The sequence below is a fragment of the Euprymna scolopes genome, chromosome 7 (genome assembly GCF_053919585.1).
Source record: "Euprymna scolopes isolate OS-2025 chromosome 7, ASM5391958v1, whole genome shotgun sequence".
NCBI lineage: Eukaryota > Metazoa > Mollusca > Cephalopoda > Sepiida > Sepiolidae > Euprymna > Euprymna scolopes.
Window position 1 is genome coordinate 138,003,635 of NC_136488.1, and position 13,908 is coordinate 138,017,542.

Sequence of the window (13,908 nt, forward strand, 5' to 3'; positions counted from 1 at the left end):
TACAAGCGCTCGCTCGCACGTACCAGGATGGCTACCAGAAATTATATTGCTTAATATCCGGAAAACTACTTATTTGCGGAAAATTTAAATGCGATATTCGTTTTCAGCATACTCCAAAGCCTATGTAAGTCGTCATTTCTCCACTATGATATAAAAGGAACTTTGTGTGTGTGTGAGTACGTTTCCTATGAACTCAAAAAAGGCTGGGCCGATTTTAATGAACTTTTAAACAAAGGTACTTTATGTGCCTGGCAGTGTTCTTAAATAGGTTTTGTATTGGAATGTCTTCAATAAGTATCGATAATCAAGAATCAAAATATTTTGATGAAAGAAGGAACAGGCCATTCTAACCAAAGTTAACATCTTTTTCTTTTTTTTACATTGAAGTCACCACTTATCAAGGCCCGGAGGCCACTCGGGGATAAGGGTTATTGCGTGTACAGTAATCAGTGGGACAATATCGTAGTAATCGTTAGTAATGGAGATCTGATAAAGTGTTTTACTTAAAGGGGCGGTTCATCAGGAACTTGTTTATGCTGAACTTGAAGACATCCAAGTTGTAGTCAGGTGGGAAACAGGCGAACGAAAGAGAGTTCCACAGGCGTGCACTTCTAAGAAAGAAACTTTGTTCATGGAATCTATGCAATCTTACACAACCTAACATCACAAGTGCATTTGAGAAGTTTTATCACCACACAATCAGTAATACTAGGCATATAAAATCAATAGTAGGTTCTTTAATATGACAGGGGCACATTCGGAATTAATGTTTCTGTTTAGAGAACGACTGAAGCATGATATTTTTATAAGGCGCTTCTACACTATTAGGACGAAATTTCTTAAATCATAAAACTGAATTTCAATAGTATCTATATATTCCTCATATTTTTAAGATAATTATATCCCAAAATTACGAAAATCGATAAGGTAGAAAATTATTTATTAAAGAAAATAAAAAAATAGAATTTGATGAAAACGATCGTAAGACACAGGAGAGTTCAAAAGGGAGGTAATTTTCTATTTCGATTTCAACAAGATGGCGGCATTTTTTTTTAAAGTTTTTTTTTTTTTTAAATAATTCAGAAATATGCAGGTAATTCCGATTGAATAATTTGGAAGATACAATTTTAACTTATTAGAATTGACAAAAAAAATCAGTTGAAACCATTGCTTTTTATCTGAAAACTTTATCGACTACAAAATCTCGCCCCAATAGTATAGAAGCGCCTTTTATATTTTAAACTTTAATATGACTTACTGACTTAGTCCACAATACAATGCACGGAGATGGGTCTCCAACTAGAGCATGCAATCAATCAATTTGATTGAAAAGTGGTCGATTTCACCGATTTCGATGGCAGCAAAAATATAGAAGTGATTCGTTGATCATCAATCAATCCCGGGCAACATCGGGTCTCTTTACTAATAATTATAATAAACCAACTGGTCCTCAAGTGATAAAGATTTTGAGTCAACATTAAAACAGGGAAATTCTTTTAGATGGGAATTTTAAAATTATACACCGGTTAGTTTCGTAAAGGGGAAATTACTCTGGACTGTTTGTTTATAATAGAAAATCGAGGTTTGTCTTTTTTAACATTTTCTCTCCCACGTGTTTGTTTGCTGTAATTTCACACGCATATTTTAAGATTGTTTTTTTTTTTTTAATTAGGGATTTCTATCATCGAGTTAATTTATTTCATTGAATGTTTTAAGTCTGCTAATGCTGATTAAAATAATTAACGTGACTTGGAAAACTCTGCACTTATTGATCCGCGCTATTTTTTAAATTGTATTTTCAAGTTTAATTAAAGTTTTTGCGATGTCTGCTTTTATTAAATTGTTTGGTGAAAGTACAGAATAGGTACACAACACCCGCCTGTCCCCATGGTAAGAATGGCTTTCAAAATAATAACGTAATTATTTCAGCACGGATCAATAAGTGCATGAGTACCCACAAATGTTATCAAAGGCAAGATAAGTTACTTTTATATTACGGTAACCTATATTGAGTGGGTTTCTAAGGTACGTGAAAGAAAAATTCAAAGTTAACATATTTCAAAATGGAACAGCTCAGCAGAAAGAGTATGCAGAGACCATTCTAATGATACTTGAACCACCTATGTAGGACAAATAATAAGAAAGTTACAACAATTCTAAAGCTGAAATTTGAGGCTAATTTTTGACAATAGAATCAATGGATTTCCTTAACAAAGTTGTGACCGATATCAAGATTTTTCACAGTTATTTTGTCATAACTTTCTTATTTCTTGTCCGATTTCAAAAAGACAAATGTCACTGGAGAGTTTATTGAATGGAGAACAAGAAAAATATATTTTGAAAGTGTATTAATGAATTATTTACAAGATTAAGAGGTGAAAGGGGATGCTGGGGCGGAAGATGCAGTCAATTACTAAGGCAATATTACATCCCCGCATATGAAGTCTGCTGCTAATGCTGATTTTTTTATGTCAAAATAAACTGAAGCACCGTTTTTTTTTATTTCTCATCATACAAACACCAATAAATATAATTTTTTTTACGTTTCTCATGAACTTTTAGCATATAAATTATTAAAATTTATTTTAGCATATAAATTAAAATTTCGGGTTTGTATTACTGTACACATAGATTCGAAAAAGTAAAAAAAACAATATATAACAAATAAATGTTATCAAAGGCAAGATAGGTTACTTTTCTACCTAACTGGATATATTTTTCGTGTTTTTATTTAGCTCGAATACAGTGTTTATCGATGTATTGGAAAATTCAAAATGGCGCCCGACACTCTCTTTAACACGGTAAGTTCAAGAAAAGATGTTATAAATAATAAACTAGACAAAATACTGTTAGAAATTCGCTCATTATATGTTACCGTGACATAAGTTGGCATATATTCGGTGTTTTTTTAATAGTATTTTGTCTAGTTTATTATTTATAACACCTTTTCCCAAACTTACCGTGTTTAAGAGAGAGTGGCCGCCATTTTAAATTTTCCAATACAACGGTAAACACTGCATGTTTTTCGAGCTGAATAAACATGTTACATTGAATAAAAACAAAAAATGTATCCAGTTTTGTAGAAAAGTAACTTATCTTGCCTTTGATAATATTTATTTGTTATATATTTGTTTTTTGACAACTTTTTCGAATGTGTACAGTAATACAAACCCAAAATTTCTTTTAAATTATTAAAACTTTTAGAATTTAAAGTTTGCAAAATGTGCATAATAAAAAATATATTCATGAAAGTTTTATTTTTTAATTTTAAAAATAACTCTTGTATTTGTTTTAATTGTAAATTTGTTTATTAGTTTATTATAGAAAAAAAAAGCAAAGTAACAACATGGAAGAAAAAAAAAAGCAGCTCGATAAAATAGAAAAAAATACATTTTGCCGGGGAGAAATGTTTTGGTTTAAAGAAAGTAAAATAATTTAAATCCTAAAAGTTCATTATGCTGAAATAAATTTTAATAATTTAAAAGAATTTTTTTAGCCAGCCGTAGTTTGGCGTCATTGCCGTTGTTGGAAAATATTTGTAAACAAAGTGCGTAGGTTAACGATATGGCGTTAGTGAAATTTTGAAAATTTTCGTAACGGCTTCACATTTTAGGTAAACTCAAAACCAATGAAGGTAAAGTCATATAGGCTTCATATTTCGCACAAATAAGGTTTAATATCTATATTAACGAATATATATAGTTTCAAAACTATTATAACTTATCTTCAGGTCTAATAATGATGATTTAAATGACACAAAACTTCACTTCAAAATTTTTTACACTTCTACTGAACGTATGGAAATAATTCAAATACCAGCATGTAGCGAAACATGTGTGCTACCTCATAAGTATCCCTGCGGTGTAGTTAACCCCCCGGATATAGGTGGTAGGGGCAAATTTATGACACATACCTCAGTGCACAGAATTACGGCTTACTCAAGTTACCAATGCCACTTAACCCTCGCAAAAGCCTTGGCATTTTCACATACCTCCCCTCCCCATGTTAAGAATGGCTTTTTATTTCAGCACAGATCGATAAGTGAATTGCAATTGCACTAGTACCGTTTTTGGTACTTTATGAACTATTTGACCCACGCGGCGCTGAAATAATGACGTTATTATTTAGAAAACCATTGTTAACATGGGGAGAGTATTTTGTAACTATTCTGTACTTTCACCTAACAATTTAATAAAAGATATCGGAAAACTTGAAAATATTTTTAAAATCGCACGTGTAAAATAGTGCATAAGCGCCTTTTTTTCTTTCTTGTTTTTTTTTTTCCTTTTTCTCTTTTTTGTTCTTTTTTCTTTTTTGTTCTTTTTCCTTTTTCTCTTTTTTGTTCTTTTTCCTTTTTCTCTTTTTTGTTCTTTTTCCTTTTTCTCTTTTTTGTTCTTTTTCCTTTTTCTCTTTTTTGTTCTTTTTTCTTTTTTGTTCTTTTTTCTATTTTCCTTTTTTTTATCTTTTTTCTATTTTCCTTTTTTTTATCTTTTTTCTTTTTCTTTTTTCCTTTATCTTTTTTCTTTTTCTTTTTTATCTTTTTTCTTTTCTTTTTTTTCTTTTTTTTCTTGTTTCTTTTTTCTTTCGCTTTTTTTCTCTTTTCTTTCTTTTTTCTTTCTTTCTTTCTTTCCTATTTTCTTTTTCTTTATTTTCATTGTTTTTCTTTTTTTCTTTTCTTTCTTTCTTTTCTTTCTTTCTTTTCTTTTTCCTTTTTTCTATTCTTTTTCCTTTTCTTATTTCTTTTTCTTTTTTTCTTTCTTTTTTTCTTTTCTTTTTTCTTTCCTCTTTTCTTTTCTTTTTCTCTTTTTTTCTTTTTTCTTTCTTTTCTTTTTTCTTTTTACTTTTTTTTCTTTTCTTTTTACCTTGGAGTAGTATTTTTTATTTTATTTATTGTATAGCTCTTTCGATCAAATGAAGCAATTTTTATTTAAAAAAGAAAAGATGCTAATGCAGAGAGTGATCCGCGCTATTTTTTAAATCGTATTTCTACATTTAATTAAAGTTTTATGATGTTTTTTTTATTCGGTTGTAAGTTTAAAGTACAGAATAGGTACAAAACACCCTCCCCTCCCCATGTTTAGAATGGCTTTTTAAATAATAACGTTATTATTTCAACACGGATCACTCTCTGCATGAGTACGAAAAAAAAAGACAGAGAGAAGAGATGGTAAAGGCTACACCAGATAAAGACTTGATGACCAATGGTTTTAATAAGATGAGTGGTCTCAGCAACTAAAACAAGTGTTGGTTTTGCCTCACAAAGTAAGGAGTGTGAACCACTTGACATCCGCTTGTAAGGTTCTGCTGGAGAATTAAGAGGGGTAGCTACTATAGAATGCAATATTATGGTATAAATATCTTTACTGGACCAATGCACCATTGAATAGCCAGTGTAACTGCAAGTCCTGGAAATATATACCAGAAAGAACTGTTGGAAATAACTAATACCATCCACTGTGACTACACAATTCCTACAACTACCTGTGGCATTCCGGCATATTTCTTGAGACATTTTATTCTTGCAATACTTCTGCTGTTTTCTAGATGGTGATAACTGATTTGGTGTCCCTGACAAAACATTTCCCAGCAGATATTTTAAGTTTCCAGACGTTTTTCGTATGGGCACTTTTCTTGATAGTACACACCTGAAACTCAAATACTCTTGGAAGTAATCTCCTCTGGCTGCAATGCACTTGTTGTACCATTCCAACAACTTCTAGAAGGTCCCATAGAAGTCCTCTTGTGTGAGCGTGTCAATGACCCTCATCATTGTCTCATAACGACAGCTTCTAAGGTTTTACTAACCAAAACTCTCAGAGAGTTAGGTCTAAACGATAGGGAGGGTGAGGAACCATCTTGATGAAATAGTCTGTTTTTCTCTGAGCACTCTTGGGATAAACTTTGCGCAGATTTTCTGCATCTTTAGTTTGTCGCAAATAATTGTGTGTACAGTTCCCACACTGACATCAAACTGTGCATTTATTGTCTTTATAGACATACAACGGTCCTTATCTATGAAATTCTTTATTTGGCCAATCAACTCTGGTGTTCTGACTTCTTTACTCTTCCCACACCTCTCATCATCCCTCACAGACTACCTGCCTTCCTTGAATCTCTTATGCCACTCTAAAACTAATGCTTGATTTATGCAAGATGGTCTAAAAGTAGTCTAAAGCATTCCATACGTTTCTCTGGCATTTTTGTTCAAGTATAAAACAAATTTTATTGCATATCGTGCTTCTAAAGTGTCCTCATGTTCAGATTGCATTTTTGAAATTCACCAGCTGTGACAATCAGGCTTTAGTAGAGTGTATTCTAATTCCTGCTGTAGCTGTTTATTTGAACCTGAAATCCTAAAAATTGGTCGGTCATCTCATAAGATGTATAGCAATAACATACTGAATTTTCAAGAGTCTACGACAATTTTAACTGTCTGTACAAAAATGTTTAGAAATTTATTGGAGGCACCTTGTATATAATAGTATTGTTACCTGAAGTGCATTTTTTGGATTTTTTTAGAAATCTGATTATAAAATGCACAAGCATTGATGTGCTTTTTTGTTAAAAATCTATGTAAAACTTTATTCAAAGGATAACAACAAAAGTAATTTAGCAATTGTACTCTTCAATTATGAAGACCGAAAAGTCGAACAAAATGGTGATTGAATGAATCACACCATGCGTAAAAGTTCCGGCTTGTTTCTTCTCTGTATTAAAATAGCAGAATAGATGCCATATTTTTTTTTAATGTTTATTTATTCCATAATATGCAAAGGACACGAAATAGATTAAATAAAAGGGTGGTGCAACTTTATTATAGTTTTTTCGAATAAATGCATTTCAGGGAAAAACATTATTAGTAAGACACTCTATCAAAACCCTCAATACTAATGATTACTACAATACTATCTCATTAATTACTGTACATGCAATAACCCTTATCCCTGAGTGGCCTTTGGGCCTTGGTAAGTGGTGACCCCCATGTAAAAAAAAAAAAAAAATAATAATAATCATGTACTTAAGTGTCATGTTGAAATTAGTAAAAATTCCAAACATTACGAAGAATGGTACAGTTGAAGATGTGCTAGAACTGATTTTCGGAAGAAAAAAAAAACATGTACAGTAGATCGAGAAAAAGCGAGATGGCCGACCTGAAAGATAGCGTCATTTGATTCTGTGCAAAACAACTTAAACGATAGAATGCAGTTATCTTCCCCTGATTTTAATCTTGTAAAGGTTTAATTTACAGTGAAAAATTGCAATTTCAAAAAATTCAGTTTTTACTTATAGTTATTTTTCTACTGGACCATTTTTCGTAATTTTTGGAATTTATACTTATTTCGGCATGACAAGTAAGTACGTGATCAAAGACACACTATAGTAAAGTTGCACCAAAAAGGTTTATAACTGTAACTTTCTGTTCAACAGTTTCAATTTTTCCTCAACTTGATTAAACAAACATAAATGGCGGCAGTGAACGTAATAAATTGCACAGGTTTTTACATTTGTTAGTTTTGAAAAAACAAATGTACATTAGGGATGTCCCAATTGTTGTGTGAAATTGCCAACGTTTTACGCACTATCAGCTACGTCATCATTATGTGTCTATCTTATAATTTTTTACGGATACCAATAATCACTAATTGAATCAGTGAAGCAGCATTTTTTTTTTTTTTTTTGCTATTGTTTTTAAGTTAATTTTATTAATTAGAGACCTCCGTACATTTTTTTTAAATAGATGCTAAAATCAAGTTTACTCTCCTCCTAAAAATTAAAAATCTTTTAACAATTAAAATAATTTCAAGTTGTAGTTGAATTTGCTATTTTATAATTGCCAATAGTCATTTTTTATATTATATGAAAATATTTTTTTCAAAAATGGAAAACCTAACTCCAAGATCTTATGTTTAAAACTTCATATCGTGGAATATTGAAATTTTATTCTATTTTAATCTTTTAAAAATTAATTGTTTTTTAGAATTCTATGTTTTTGTTGTAGTTCAACTAATTATAATATGTATTATTGAGAAAAAAAAAGTTGATTTTCTTTAAACATAATAATATTGATTTTATGTCCATTGTTTATTTACAACTTCAAGGTAGATGAAATAAGCAATGGGTGTATATATATATATATATATATATATATATATATATATAGTAATTTATAAAATATATATGGCGATTAAGCTACACTGAATATTCTGCGTTTCATCCACTATAGGATTCGTCAGGCTTTTTCCTGTTTTACCTTTGATCCTCATTCCATAAAGGCAATATTATCTTTTAAAATATTATTCTCTGTATAATGTCTTTATCCCCCTCTTCTGATGAAAAGCGTTTTGCTTCGAAATGCCATGCATAAGCCTGACGAATCCTATAGTGGATGAAACGCAGAATATTCAGTGTAGCTTAATCGCCATATATATTTTATAAACTACTAACTAGCTCTACCTACGTATTGAGCACTTTTGAAGTAAATACTTAAAGTTACGCATAAATCTATACTTTTGTATATTAGGTTTATGTGAGTAAATGAAGTAGTTATATATATATATATATATATATATATATATAGACGAAACACATGTCAGTGGATATTTATATTTTAAAAACAATGTATATATGCCGCTCCCCATATGGGGGTATCAAATTGGTTAAAGGGAAAATTATTCCCAACCCGCGTTTAGGTAAAAAATGCACTTTCGTAAATAATTGCATTCATTCAAGACATAATGCAAAAACAAATAAAATCTAAGTAAATTGCAATATATCCAAACAGTCGTGCGGGATGGACAAGTGGTAAGAGTTTAAGCTCCTTACCATGGGGTTCCGATTTCGAATCTCGCTAGATTCAGCCACTCTGATGAGTCGTAGACAACAAAAAATGTGTCCGTGGATAATTATGTTATATTTTAAAAACTATATATATGCTGCTCTCCATATGAGGGTACCAAATTGGTTAAAGGGAAAATTATTCCCAACACTTTCATAAATAATCGAATTCATTCAAAATGTATTACAAAAACAAATAACATATATATATATGTGTGTGTGTGTGTGTGTGTTAGATTATGTGTATAATGGTAAATTTTATACACATAATCTAACACACACACACACACACACACACATATATATATATGTTATTTGTTTTTGTAATACAATTTACCATTATACATGGCTTTTATAGACCTTACTAAAGCCTTTGACTCTGTGAACCGTCAAGCCCTTTGGCTGGTTCTTGCAAGGTTTGGATGCCCAGAGAGGTACATTCGGGTACTGAGACTGCTGCATGACAATATGTCAGCTACAGTCCTCAGTAGTAGTGGAGATGAAACAGAGCCCTTCAGGGTTGACACGGGAGTGAAACAGGGATGTGTCATTGCCCCAACCCTGTTCTCCATCTTCATTACTGCTATCTTCCATCTTACGGACAAACATCTTCTCCATGGAGTTCGGATTATGTACAGAACCGACGGCCGACTTTTTAACATCAACAGATTTAGGGCCAAAGGTCGAACGAACACCATATCCATTATGGAGCTACAGTATGCAGACGATAATGCCCTTGTAGCCCTCTCAGAAGAGGACCTACAGTGTACACTGGTTGCCTTCACGAGGGCGTACAAACAGCTAGGACTAACAATTAATATAAAAAAAACCCAAATCCTCCATCAATCACCACCAAACAGTACTCCAGTCTCACCCCCAAACATCTCCATTGACAACGCTAGACTGGAAAATGTGGACCACTTCCCATACCTAGGCAGCATCCTATCATCAAAAGCCAACATAGATGATGAAATACAACACCGTCTCAGCTGTGCCAGTGGGGCTTTCTCAAGGCTAAGGAAGAGAGTATTTGAGAACCGTGACCTTCTGGCAAAGACCAAAATCATGGTATATAAAGCTGTCTTGCTGCCCACTCTTCTCTATGGATCGGAGACCTGGACCACATACAGGAGGCACGTAAAAACCCTGGAGACGTACCACCAAAGATGCCTCCGAAAAATCCTCAGAATTAGTTGGAAGGACCGACGCACCAACACCAGCATCCTGAGTGAGGCTGACATTCCCACTATCACCGCTACTGTTGCTCAACGCCAGCTCAGATGGACTGGTCATGTTGTCCGAATGCCGGATCTCCGCCTCCCAAAACAGATTTTCTACTCTCAGCTTGTTGAGGGAAAGCGTGCCCAGGGTGGCCAAAAGATGAGGTATAAGGACAACATCAAAGCAAATCTAAAGCGGTTTCACATGGACCTTGAGACATGGGAGGACGTGGCTGGCAGCAGGTTGGCATGGAGGAGCGCTGTCCACAAAGGTGCTGCGCTTTATAGTAGTGACCTAAATCAAGCTGCTGAGGATAAACACAAGCACAGAAAGGACAGATTATTAACCAAACACACCCAACCCCACCCCACCACCACTACCTTTATCTGCCCAAATTGCACAAGACAAATTGGGTCTAGGATTGGGCTCTATGCTCACCTGAGGACCCACAGAAGCCACAACGGAGGACAGTCTTACTCGGACACGAGTGACCGCCGATGATGATGATGGTTAGATTATGTGGGGCGACATCGGGTTGCCTAACTGATTTTCCTAAATTAACTATTATTATTAAAAAGTAAAATGTTAGATCATGAACACTGTTATGTAGAAAAAAGTATGCAGAGAGAATGTTTTGAAGGAAGGAATATTTAGTAAAATCAAGGAAAGAATTTGGTGAATAAAACGTTTCTAATAGATAGTAAAACGTGATTTTAAAGTTGCATGTTAAAGATGCGAGTTGAATTGCGTCATAGCAAGGATTAGTTTGAATATATACAAACAGAGAATCAGTCAGAGAGGAGAGAGGGACAGAGACAATCTTCAGATTAAGATGGCTCCAAGTAGAGGGGGGTCAGAAATGGTGATAGTCAGAATCAGCTTTACAACTTTCCAAAATGGGGAAAAAATGTTCTAGAATAAAAAGTTGCCGAAAATAAAACCTGAGGCTCAGTCATTTTCTTGGGAAAAATTTCCTTTGCAGCTTTCGGACAAACAAGACCAAAGATGAACCAGATATGTCCCGGATTGGCCAAATGTTTAAACCCTAAATAAGTTTTATTCGTCTTTGTATTGTAAAGATATTTATGTATATTCTTGTTCCGTCACAAACTTTAATTAAATGTACATACGCACACAACGAACTCTAAATTAGATGTTAACAGTAAAACACAGGTATATGCACATGTCATACAGATGACTGTCACACACATACTAATCTAGCTCTACCTACGTATTGAGCACTTTTTATTATTTTATATATAAATAATACACACACATATATATATAACTACTTAATTTACTCACATAAAATTAATATACGAAAGTATAAATTTATGCGTAAACTTTAAGTATTTACTTCAAAAGTGCTCAATACATAGGTAGAGCTAGTTAGTAAGTTATAAAATATATATGGCCATTAAGCTACACTGAATATTCTGCGTTTCATCCACTCTAGAACTCTTAATTTACTTGATTCTTCCGGCCTTGGCAGACCTGTTTTAAATATTCTCTCCAGTGCTTTTTCTGTGCACATTTGAACTTTTCTTTTAATAATTTGGAACTCTTTTTTACACAGTGATCACCACTTATCAAGGCCCGGAAGCCACTCAGGGATAAGGGTTATTGCAAGTACATCACGTTAGTGAAGAGATTTTATGAAGTGTTTAATTAGGGGGGCGGTTCATTAGGAATTTGTTAACATTAGACTTGAAGACATCCAAGTTGTAGTCCAGAGGGAAGCAGGCAGACGGAACAGAGTTCCACAGGCGTGCAGTTCTAAGAAAGAAGCTTTGCTCATGAAATCCGCGTTTTGATTTAGGCACAGATATAGAGTGGGGGAAATTTTTCACAGTGGATTCAGCTAGACGGGTGTTTTTCGTGAAAGATGGCGAGGGGGGACCAGGGATTGGAGTTCAGACGAGCACCTGCCATGAAAATAACGATAAAACAAGGATAGGCTCGCAACGTCTCTTCTGTGGGAGAGGGGTTGCAGGGTAGAGAAAAGGGCATCCCCCACTAAACCACGAAGTCTATTTTGTACTCTGTCAAGGCAGGATGGGCTGTTTTTGGCAGCTCCTGCCCAGATATGGCAACAGTATTCCATCCTTGGCCGTACTTGGCTTTTATATAGATAGAGAATTGCATCAGTAGTGAGATATCTTCTGGAGCGGTAGAAGGATCCCACCATCTTTCCTGCGACCTTGGCAACAGACTTGATGTACGTGTTCCATTTCAGATCAGGAGTAAAGGTCAAACCCAGAAGCTTGTCAAAACACGGGGCCTCACCCAGACGAGAGCCATCCATCACAATTGATGCCAGCTGGGGATCAGAGCGTTGATGATGTAAGGATAGGAGTTTGGTTTTAGATGCATTAAAGGTAACTAGCCACATCTTCCCCCACTGAACCACGCGCTTGAGATCAGAGGAGAGAGAATCCGAGAGAACTTTGTCATTTACAGCCTTTGATGTGTTGCCGTAGATGCTCGTGTCATCAGCATAGATGTCAACGAATGATTTAAGTATGTGTTTAGGGAGGTCATTGATGTAGATCAGGAAGAGAGTTGGGCCCAGGATTGACCCCTGAGGGACTCCAGCATTTATATTGCAGGCCTCCGATTTTTGTCCATCTACCACTACTCTTATGAGCCTATCGGAGAGAAATGATTTAATGATTGAGAAAACATTTCCAGTTATACCGTAGCTGGAAATCTTGTGAAGTAGACCCTTATGCCATACTTTGTCAAAGGCCTTTGATATGTCAAGAGCAATTGCCCTAGAAAGGAAGCCTTTGTCAAGAGATTCACTAATCCTGTGGGGTATAACCGTCAGCACATCTGCGGTAGATCTTGCAGAGCGGAAACCATATTGTGTGTCACTAAGAAGGTTATTCCTGCTGAGGTGGTTGACTATTTCTCTATTTAATATTGATTCCAGTAACTTACTCATAACACAGAGAAGACTTATTGGTCTGTATTGAGAGGGAGATGACTTATCACCTGAATTCTTAAATACAGGGCAAACTGATGAGGTCTTCCAGGGGGTCGGAAAGCACTTCTCCTTAAGGCAGCGCTTAAATAGTTTCGTAAGTATGGGAGCAAGTTCTGGTTGAAGCTTTTTTAACACTATAATTGGGATGCCATCAGGGCCAGTTGCTTTACTTGAATCTAGGTTTTTTATTAGCTTGGCGACCTCATGCACGGATATTTGTATGTTACCTAGCTTGTTCTGTGTTATAGGAGGAAATATGGGGAGTTGATGGCCTTCGTCGCATAGGGTAGAATTAGCTGCAAAGTTCTTTGCAAATAGTTTGGCCTTGTCTGACGCTGACGAGATAACCTCTGGTCCATTGATAATGGTTGGGATAGAACGCACACTTCTGTTCAGGATCCTATTTGTTATTTGCCAAAACTGGTGGGAACCAAGCCCCTGATCAGCTACCTTGGATTTAACAGACTGGGCATATAGCTCTCTTGCATTTTTTATTACTCTTTTACAGTGGTTGCTGGCAGTCCTGAAAGCAGCTTTAGTCTCAGTGCATCTATTACGTTGGTATTATGGAAAAAGTGATTTCTGTGCGCGATAGCAGCAGCACATTCTGGGGAGAACCATGGCTGGCTGTTAGGTTTTTGTTGGAATTTTTTAGATGGTATGAATTGGTCTATGCCTACAATTAACCATTCGGTCAGATCTGATACTATAGAGGACACTTCCTTTTTAAACATGGAGTGCAGAGGTAAATCAGATATGAATGTACGGAAGCTATCCCAGTCAGCCATTCCATTTGTGATTTTTTCCAAGGAATTCTGCCTTTTAGATCATTTTGGACTATTTGGAACTTACCTGTTGGATTG

At 34.7% G+C, this 13,908-nt stretch overlaps 1 protein-coding gene across 2 annotated transcripts in view; it reads left to right on the forward strand.

Moving 5' to 3' along the window:
- Positions 1–13,908, forward strand: part of LOC145279990 (tRNA-splicing endonuclease subunit Sen2-like) — a 133,884-nt gene that overhangs the window by 69,032 nt on the left and 50,944 nt on the right. The window contains exon 1 of one of the 2 annotated variants that reach the window (XM_080131593.1): positions 1,473–1,582. The exons of the other annotated variant lie outside the window; for it this stretch is intronic. The gene's annotated coding sequence lies outside the window, so the exon portion shown is untranslated. Of the gene's footprint in view, positions 1–1,472; positions 1,583–13,908 lie in introns of those variants that run through there. 2 annotated transcript variants of the gene reach the window in all.